This window comes from Callorhinus ursinus, unplaced genomic scaffold (genome assembly GCF_003265705.2).
Source record: "Callorhinus ursinus isolate GAN/ISIS: 27379988/994484 unplaced genomic scaffold, GSC_fseal_2.0 scaffold32, whole genome shotgun sequence".
NCBI lineage: Eukaryota > Metazoa > Chordata > Mammalia > Carnivora > Otariidae > Callorhinus > Callorhinus ursinus.
Genome location: NW_027397094.1, coordinates 3,483,447 through 3,494,661, shown reverse-complemented (window position 1 = coordinate 3,494,661; position 11,215 = coordinate 3,483,447).

The following is an 11,215-nucleotide window of genomic DNA, read 5'->3' as shown; positions in this document are numbered from 1 at the left end:
TCTTTTCTGGTTCCATACAAATTTTTGGATTATTAGTTCCATTTCTGTGAAAATGGATGGTATTTTGAAAGGGATTGCATTGGGTGTTTAGATTGTTCTAGGTAGCATAGATATTTTCACAATATTGTTTCTTCCAGTCCATGAGGATGGAATGCTTTTCCATTTCTTTGTGTCTTCCTCTAATTTTTTTCATGAGTGTTCTCTAGTTTTCTGAGTACAGATCCTTTGCCTCTTTGGTTAGAATTATAACTAGGTATCTTAAGGGTTTTGGTGCAATTGTAAATGGGATCGACTTCTTAATTTCTTTTTCTTCTGTTTCATTGTTGGTGTATAGAAATGCAACTGATTACTGTGCACTGATTTTATATCCTGCCACTTTACTGAATTCCTGTATGAGTTCTAGCAGTTTGGGGGTGGAGTCTTTTGGGTTTTTTACATAAATTATCATATCATGTGCAAAGAGTGAGAGTTGGACTTCTTCTTTGCCGATTCAGATGCCTTTTATTTCTTTTTGTTGTCTGATTGCTGAGGCTAGGAACTTCTAGTACTATGTTAAACAGCAGTGGTGAGGGTGGACATCCCTGCCGTGTTCCTGACCTGAGGGGAAAAGCTATCAGTTTTTCCCATTGAATGTGATATTTGCTGTGGCTTTTTCATAGATGGCTTTTATGATATTGAGGCATGTACCCTCTATCCCTACACTCTGAAGAGTTTTAATCATGAAAGGATGCTGTACTTTGTCTAATGCTTTTTCTGCATCTATTGAGAGGATCATATTGTTCTTGTCCTTTCTTTTATTAATGTAGTGTTTCACATTGATTTGTAGATATTGAACCACCCTTGTAGCCCAGGAATCAATCCCACTTGGTCGTGATGAATAATCCTTCTAAAGTACTGTTGGATCCTAATGGCTAGTATTTGGGTGAGAATTTTGGCGTCCATGTTCATCAGGGAGGGATACTGGTCCTTAATTCTCCTTCTTGGTGCATTCTTTGTCTGGTTTGGGGATCAGGGTCAGCTGGCCTCATAAAAAGTGTGGAAGTTTTCCCTCTGTTTCCATTTTTTTTTGGAACAGTTTCGGAAGAATAGGTACTAATTTCTCTTTAAATGTTTGGAAGAATTCCCCAGGGAAGCCATTTGGCCCTGGGCTCTTGTTTGTTGGGAGATTTTTCATGACTGCTTCAATTTCCTTGCTGGTTATGGGTCTGTTCAGGTGTTCTGTTTCTTCCTGGTTCAGTTTTGGTAGTTTATACATCTCTAGGAATGCATCCATTTCTTCCGGATTGTCTAATTTGTTGGCATATAGTTGTTCATCATATGTTCTTATAATTGTTTGTATTTCTTTGGTGTTGGTAGTGATTTGTCCTCTTTCATTCATGATTTTATTTATTTGGGTCCTTTCTCTTTTCTTTTTGATAAGTCTGGCCACGGGTTTATCCATCTTGTTAATTCTTTCAAAGAACCAGCTCCTAGTTTCGTTGTTCTGTTTTCCTGTTCTTTTGGTTTCGATTTCATTGATCTGCTCTGATCTTTATTTCTCTCCTCCTGCTGGGTTTAGGCTTTATTTGCTATTCTTTCTCCAGCTCCTTTAGGTGTAGGGTTTGGTTGTATATTTGAGACCTTTCTTGTTTCTTGAGAAAGGTTGTATCACTATATACTTTGCTCTTAGGACTGCCTTTGCTGCATCCCAAGATTTTGAACAGTTTTGTTTTCATTTTCATTTGTTTCCATGAATTTTTTAAAATTTTTCCTTAATTTCTTGCTTGACTTATTCATTCTTTAGTAGGATGTTCTTTAGCCTCCCATGTATTTGAGTTCTTTCCAACTTTCCTCTTGTGACTGAGTTCGAGTTTCAAAGCATCATGGTCCAAAAATATGCAGGGAGTGATCCCAGTCTTTTGGTACCCGTTGAGACCTGATTTGTGACCCAGGATGTGATCTAGTCTGGAGAATGTTCCATGGGCACTAGAGAAGAATATGTATTCTGTAGCTTTGCGGTGGAATGTTCTGAATATATCTCTGAAGTTCATCTGGTCCAGTGTGTCATTTAAAGCCCTTATTTCCTTGTTGATCTTTTGCTTAGATGATGTGTCCATTTCAGTGAGGGGTTTGTTAAAGTCCCCTACTATTATTGTATTATTGTCAATGTGTTTCTTTGATTTTGTTATTAATTGGCTTATATAATTGGCTGCTCTCATGATAGGGGCATAAATATTTATAATTATTAGATGTTCTTATGAAATATTCCTCAGTTTGAAATTTTCTTCCCCCTCAACAATGCAGCTCCAATAAAACCTGTCCCTGGCATACGTTTTAACGTACTTCATGGAAAGAAGAGACAATTCCAAGAGAAAGCAGTCTTGCATCCCTGTTACTCAGGTCCGCTGAACAGCTGTAAACATACCCAGTCTCATCTTCAAAATCATCATCATGGGTTTGGAATAAGATGGAGAACAAAGGAGATGTGCTTGATTTCACCCCTCTGTTAATGATAAGCCTGGACTATAGCTCCATGAGACGGGCCCTTTCTTTTAGCCGGTGCTGTCTTCCCAGAACCTCAACCAGTGCCTAGCACATGGTTTACTGATTAATACTGAAGAGTATATGAATGAATGAATGGATGAGTGAGCAACTGAGTGAGTGACTGAAATGACTTTGGGTCAGAAGCATGTCTGTATATTTTTGCATCTACTGCAAATCCAAAACAATATGTTTTCAACAATGTTTGCATAGAGGATACTCAACAAGTCTCTTTAATGCTCCTATTTCTTTATTTGGAAACTAAAAAGGTGATTTTAGTTACATTTCCTTGTAGTTCCTGTTTGATGATTCCTTTCTTCTTTAATTAGATCCTGAGATAAGTCAATTCTGTGAGTAATCTGTAAGATAAGAATGTAGTATTCATTTTTATGTGACATTTTACTTTGAGAAACTTTAAGAGGCACCAGGGAATATGCATTTTGTACAGGAATCCATTTTTAATGTAAAGACAGTCTTCTGTTATTGGAGAAGCCCTGGGTATTGTGTTCAGTGTTCAGCTCATTCGCCATCATATCTCACGCTCCACTGCCAGATTAATCAAAATTGGTTTTGCCACATTCCACCTTTCTTGGTCTGCTCTTTCATTTCCCGGTGCATTTTCTCTCTCTCTTATCCAAGTAAGCCCCCTACATGCCCAAGCCAGCATGTTCTCACCCTTAGCACTGCATGGGCTACTACCTTTTTCCAAATTCCTACCATACTATTGAGAATCAGAGGGAAATACATTTGATCACAAAAGGAGAACCGAGTACCAGAAGCTGAACTTGAATCTCCCCATGTGACATCCCAGCATGAGTAACAGACAACCCAGTTGGGACTGGAATTATATGGCTGTAGATGGGAAGATCTTCAAGCACAGAAAACCTTTGAAACATATAAGGACATTGCTTTCTTCAGATCCTTTAAATTGGTTTAATCCTGACTAATGTACAGCTTCGTGCCTCCCCCAGTCTCACCTCCTGCTCTTTTCCCTGAGGGAAAATTAAAACCTCTAGCTCTTCCTCCCATGCTGAACCCTCCCCAACCCTTTTAAGTAGGTTGTGAGAGGAAACGTGAATTACCACGGATGTGGGCCATGAGCAAGATGTACCAAAAAGCTTGGGTCTCATCTCAACTTCACATCATTTGCTGAGAGTTTAGTACTTTATCTTATGACATTTGACTGACATTTAATATTTGGAAAAGGACAGCCTTCCCCATCCGTTCTACATTTAATAACTCTGCTTGCAGAGTTTTCATTAAAAATGTAAAATGTGTATTATTATAGTGTTTCTTACCCAGGGGTTTTATAAAAATGCTATCATCTAACTGAAAAATATTTTAAAATAAATAGATGGAATAGTAGTTAACCACTTAATCACATCCTGAAATAAAGTAGTGTGTATCATTTTATTTTACTCACATAATTATGTAGATGATAGGTAAACACTGATCTAAAGTGACCAGAAATATATGAAGAATACAAAAGTCTCTGTCAAAATACTTTCCTAAATTTTGTAATGAATTTCTCATTAGTTCAATTACTCATGCAATAAAATACTGTCAGATCCCACTATATGTGCAAGGTGACAATGACATATTTATAATTCATCCCCTGAAAGAACTCTCAGTCTGGGGGTCGAACGTAATACATAAATGAATAATTATTAAATAAGATGATAGTCTGATAGACTCCTAAGGGAATATGGTTCTGTTTCTCTGAGTCAGAGAAAGCTTCCAAGTAGAGATCACACTTAACAAGAACAAGTTAGAGGCAGGGAAAACGGACACTTTGTTATAAGGCAGAAACCGATGCAAGCACACTCATCAACCCCTGCCCCATACATTTCAATGTCCCTTTGAGATGAACAGCCTACTATAAATATGATGTAAAGGCAGAGGATAGGAATGAGAGTTGTATCATCATTGGAAACTGGGGAAAAGAGCAATCTCCCAGAAATCCTGCCCAGCTTCTCTGTGATAAAGAGAAAATGTTTCAGCCTGGCCTCCAGGGAAGTGAGAAGTATCTACACAGAGACACCTGTAAATGGCAAAAAATACTCCACGTAGATGCCCCAGCTGCTGGGGTGACACGGTTGTGTTTCCTACCTTCTTCTTTCTATACCAGTGGGTGGCCAAAGACATTCTCAAAGGAGAGAAAAAGGAGCGACCTATAAAGATTGTATTTTTAAAAAACTCTCATTGCATAATGGAAAGTCTTGTGTCTAATAGACCAATCCAGTACTTACTGTGAACGTTCTAATTTGCTGATGATTTCCAAAACCGAAGAGACCAGGTTAGCTTACCGTTCCGTCCACAGGAGGTGTACAAGCTCTGAGCTTATCAGAAGGTGTGATAGTTTTCGCTTTCCCTTCCCTGGGTTTATTCCTGCCCATTTGTGTGTGAATGCATAATCTAACACTGTGACAATTTGCAAAACAATTTGCAAAACTGCTTCATCGAAGATGTGTCTGCCAATTGCCATAATCCTGCCCGACAGTGTGTGAAAAGGTAGACATCACTAACAAGCCTCCTGATGGTGTTTCAGTGTCCAAACGCAAAGGGATAGAAGACAAAAGCAGGCAATTACTTATTTACACTTCACGGGGGTCAGCCTGGGCATTCCTGGTATCTTTAAAAAGGGCTGACCTTTTCCCACCCAGTTGAAGTGATTTAGACAGGGAAATCCCTGGCCCAGGAATTCTGGTCGTGAGCTGGAGGTGCTCAGTGCCGACATGCATGTTAGCTAAAAGGCTGCATGTGACCACAGTATTATTCGGAAGAGTAGGGCTTTCGTGAGATTTTAATTCCTGTAACACTAAGGAAATAAACATGAGCATGAAAAGATGTTAAGGAGGGGAGCCTGGGGTCTCCGTCGTCGTTTGAGCGTCTGACTCTTGGTTTTGGCTCAGGCCATGATTTCAGGGTCGTGGGATCGAGCCCCGCATCCGGCTCCCTGCACAGTGGGGCGTCTGCTTCTCTCCCTCCCTCTGCCCCTCCCCCTGCTCATGCTCGCTCTCTAAAATAAATAACTCTCTTTAAAAAAAAAAAAGATGTTAAAGATAATATGAGAAAGACAATGAACTGGTCCGAACCATCACTTATTGAAAACTTTAATATATGGTTTAATATTATTATTTTAAAAATGGTAATGGCAACTTAAAATGCATTAGTCTTAACTGATGGAAGAATCAATGTATAGACTTATCAACTGATGTCAGTTGACAGACTCGGGTTGAGTCTGTCAGGGTACAATATTGTACCCACTTCAAGATGGTGTTTCAGTGTCCAAACGCAATTTTGTGTCCAAACGCAATATTGTACCTGACAATATTGGGTACAATAAAACTTTTATGTAGACTATATTTATGTAGATTCCTAATAAGTCTAAGATTGACTTGGCATGTGGTACTGAGCACAGAATTGGTCACTCACCAATGACCAAGGTGTAAGGCTGGGTCTATGTGAGAACACACCCCTAGCTGAAAGCCCGGTTCCGAGCTGGGGTTGCACTTGGTGCTACAGAAGCCCTGAGCTTCTCCTTTGCACTAACTTCTTATTCAAAGAAGTCCCTTCTCCATACTGGCCCAGGGCCATTTTTCTCTATCAACCAAGAGGTTAAACTCAGATTCTGGAGTCCGACCATCTGCTCCCAAATCCTTGCTTCGCCACTTAGAAGATCCGTAATGTTGGGTACAAGATATAACCTCTGTGTGCCTCCTTTAACTCACTTTTTTAACTAATTTGCCAAGTAGAAATACTAAAGGTAGCATCTTCCACCGTACCGACTGTGTGATTTCGTGCACAGTAGCTGGTGGTTCATGCTGTGTTGGGAAGGGGTAGCTGTTGGTGTTGGTAGTGACTCAGCTTACAGAACAACCACCACAATTAACCTTGAGACTGTAGAAACTGGGGGTCCAAGAGGAAGAAAAAGACAGGCTCCAGAAGACTCGTTGAAGGGCAACAAGCGGGACCAACAGAGGAGGTAACTGTGCTAGGCTGTCCCCAAAACGGGGGTAATCTGGGAGGCATTTACGATTATGGGAGCAAGTGCTCCTGAGTGGGGACAGAACATAAGTGGGAGGCGTCAGAAGAGGAGTGTCGTGGAATACAAGTACTGTAACGTTTCGTGGCAGAGAGACTATTTGTTGAGAGAAGTGACATAATGCGTTTGTACATAAGCTACCGTATCTGCTGCGGCATTTCCTGGAGTCTTGGCCGCTGTATTCTGTTCCAAGGTGTTGTATCCAGGAAAACTTGAGTAGACAGCTTGGCACCGTAAGGGAGGCAGTTACAGGGGCCAGCCAAACACTTTAGGGAATATTTCTCCACCAAACACTTTAGGGAATGTTTTTAAGGAAAGGCTACAGCATTTCCTATGACAAGTGAGCTCATCATCAGCCATGAATTTATTCTTGCCGTGACAATAAACTACAGCTCAGAGGTTAGCGTGATTCTCCATGTGAGAGGCAGATCATTCAAAAGCCGGTTGCTTATTTTTAAATAAAATATGTGTTCGGTTGAATTGTTCTCAGCCGAGAAAGTCCTGCATTCCTCAAGCAGCCGGCATGTTTTTGGCACTTTACCTATAAATCTGTCCATCAGCACCACGTACGTGATGGATCCCAGTTGATAAATAAGCACGTTATTCAAGGTGAGTGGATTTTGCAGTGTGATTGTTGAAGGTGAAAGTACTCTGATTAAAATAAAATATAAATGAAAGAGGACATAAATGGAATTTTTGCTCCTGAAAATGAAACAGTAGGTGGGTAGAAAATAAAACAGGGCGACTCTGTTTCTGAATTTCTTACAGGAAAGGCTCTTAGTCACACCACATCAATATTAAAATTTTTATATTTTTTGAAGTACAAATCATTTTTAAAATAAGGAGTCTGTTACTGTGGTTATTAGGAACTCACGTACGCAGAAGAATTTTGACTAGAGGGAGTGAGTCCTAGGGGATGATTATGTGAGATCACATAACTTGTTTGGAAACCAAATGGGAATTTTGAAAACAAACCCAGGCAGATAAGCATATCTCAAGACCCCTCACAGTAATCAGAAGCCTCTGTTTGACTATCAAAGTCGAGTTTAAAAAAGCCTCTTAACGGAATGTTTTTTCTCCTCACTGCACTTTTCGCCATTAGTTTTCAGGAGTAGAAAGCGAATGTATTTCGTGAAATCACACTTATGATTATAAGCATCACTCATACTTTCTAGTGAAGCTTCCCCTCTTTGGCCCTTTGTGGTCCCGCTCTGTGTCCCCATCACAGTCACCTGCATCTGATGGCTGTGCGTTCAGCTGCCCAAAGCTCCAAGCCGTGGCCAGTCACAGAAGAGCAAAACCAACCCACCCCCAGAGATGGTAGCCACACCTAACTGTGGACCATGAAGTCCTCAGGGTACTTTGTGGATCCACTGAGGGGCTATCTCTACTAGCTCTCTACAGAATTCGCCCCCCATAGTTTTGGGTGGGATGTGCTTCTTGCTGGCCACCACACATTCCCACACTTAATACCGACAGTCTTTAAAATAAACATTATTATCTCCATTTCACAGTGCTAGATCATTTGACCCAATTTGCCTGGCTAGTAATGATAGACCTTTGAATCAGACCCATGACAAAAAGCCAACTTTTTCTACTAATTTATGGGGATAATTACTGTGTGAAGGGAACTGAGACAGGACCTGGAAAATATTAGCTAATTAATTAATGGTGAACGCTAATATTCTTTTTTAAAACATCCAAGTACAACTCACTCTGTGATGGACCCTAAAAATGACACACATAAAATGGTGAAGTACCATGCTGTTAAATATTAAATATATGTGATACAATTATTTCAGACTTGCAACACAATGCATTTTGAATATCTTCTGCCTCCCTGATAATAACTTACCTTGAGTCACTAACTAGAGCATCTTTAAAGCAAAGATCCCTTCTCTTTCCATGAATATAACCCACTAGTCCCACTAAGAGAGATTAGAAACTGTGTTTTACAAATTTGTCATTAGTGTCGATAGATATTTAATGAGATCATGCTCTGCTTTAAAGGGATAAATAGTGTTTGTTTTTTTTTTATTATTTTGTTTTTGTTAATTGTAAATCGGGCAATGCCTTTCCAGCAGGAAACCTTGAGCTTGAATCAGAACTCAGATGGGTAGGGACTCTGTGCTTTCCAGGGAACGTTCTGATCCTCTATCTTCCCCATCAGTGGGATTGATCAGATGTCCCAAAGAGCTCTGGGATTCACAAGCATGGCAGATTTTTCCCAGCACCTGATTCCCTTTGAAGGATCTCATGAGACCAGGTACATAGAGTGTAACAGGCTGATGAGAGTGATTCAAATTGTTTTATAGATAAGACTCCCATAATAAATACATTCCTGGAGCACCCTATACATATCCTAGGGATAAGCTCTGTTTGGCAGAATATAGAGCTAATCACTTTAAAAAATTTAGAAACTAAGACCCCAGGAAATTAAACATGTCACCCATGCTCATATAGTGATGGCAGAGCCTATAACTAGACCCTGATCTTTTGACAACAGTTGATATTCTTCCCTTCAGGCACAGTGAATGATTTTTGTGTGTCTCATGCTTATAAGTAGCTACAGGCACACCTGTGCAAAAAATAAATAAATTTAAGGTGTATTATTAATCTCTTTTTAAGATTAGAATAAAATATTGTTTGATTTAAGCATGGAGGAACCTTCTTTAACAAAGAAAAAAACATATAAGGGGAAGTAAATATATTTAACCATTACTTCTTTTAAATTGTCTGATCAGAGTCCATAAGCAAAATCAAAAGGTCCATTGTACATCAGAATAGGTATTTACAACATACATGACAAAATTTAACATTCTTAACATACAAAATTGATTTTTGGGAAATAAAAGGAGAAACCTAACATAGAGATGAGAAAAGTACACAAGGAGGAAAGCCATAAATGAAGGAATGTAAATGCCCAGTGAGAACATGGAAAAATGCTCAATTTCACTAATAAAGAGGGAAAGGTAATTTAAAACCATAAGGTATTTTCATCTCCTATGAGCCTGACAAAACTTTAAAAGTTTGATAAAATCAAATTTTGGAGGATGTAGAGAATTAGAATTCTCCGGCACTGCTGTTGGGGAGATGGTGATGGGCTCACCAAATACACCAGCAAGAGCAGTAAAAGAATAAAATCATTTTTAGTTTGTTATAGGAAGGAGGCAGTCAAGCCTTCAACCAAAATATCATGAATTTTTTTAGGTTGCTGTTGCAAACACATAAAGCTACAAACTCAAAAAATATATAAATATATATTAGCATTGAATCGTAGTGCTTTCCATTAGGTGTCGCAATTTGTCTCCCAATCTGATTGTCCCTTTTGCTAGTAGGGGAATATTATTTTCATTTGGTTTAGAATTCCTTGAGTATTTTTGTGCAAAATATGAATTTGTTTCAATTGTTCATGTTTTTCTAAGTTACTTTTTTTTTTTTTTAAGATTTTATTTATTTTAGAGAGGGAGGATGGGCCAGCGGGGAAGGGCCGAGGGAATCTCAAGCAGACTCCCCACTGAGATCAGAGTCCATCATGGGGCTCAATCTCAGAACCCTGAGATCATGCCTTGAGCTCAAATCAAGAGTCGCTTAATCGACTGATCCACTCAGGTGCCCCTAATTTGCTTCTGATGGTGTGTTTAGCACCTTTCAAATTAGTCTTGCTAGGTATTTCATTAAAGGCCATGTTCTTCTGTCTTTCAGATCATCAATTATAATATTAAACAAATTCATTTCCAAAACAGTGTTCCCTAGGGCACCCATTAACACCTTTGGTCTAAAGATAATTATGAAAAAAATTATAAACAACTAGCTTTCTGCAGGGAGTCTACTTCTCCCTCTGCTCCCCACCCTGCCCCTGCTCATGCTCGCTCTCTCTCTGAAATAGATAAAATCTTTAAAAAAATAAACAGCTAGCCTTCTTTTAGTTTTTTATTCAGATAATTGGCCAAAATAAAAAACCTCCAGAATTCTGATTACCACACTTAACATAAAAGAAATATAAATATTAAAGTACAAATATACCATCAGACTTTTTCTCTGTGGAATATATATACATATTTCCCTTCAGAATATATTTATATATGTATAATATGTATTTATATTATAAATATATTATACAATATGAAGAAATTTTATATATATTTTATGTATATTATATATATAATGGGAGCCCCCTTTCCTCCAGACTTGAGATCCAGATTATGTTGGAGAAGGCATGACCTTGGCTTCCTAATGGCACAGAAGACACTGTGAGCACGCAGTGGCAAAATGGACTAAAAATCCACAGTTTGTAATTTGCTATCAATCTGCCCTCTCAGGTTCTGGGGGAAACCATTCAACAGGGAGGTGTCTCATTAAAAGTCTGGAACAAAAACACCCTGAGGGTGAAACGGGGGGAAATCCAAGGCCTCAGAGCTCTTCACTCAGGGCCATTTCTCAGGGTTGTGTTTGCAGTGAGCAACTTTAAGAGATGCTCCTGAATCTTGGTGGATTTCCTTTTGTCAACCCTCACTCCGTGTGCCTGATGTGTTCTTGACTGAATTTGAAAAGTCTAGAAGTGTGTCACTCCACTGGCCGTTCTAATTAATCTGACAGAGGCCAGAAATAACTATGTTGTAAGCACTTAGTTAAGGCAATGATCAACAG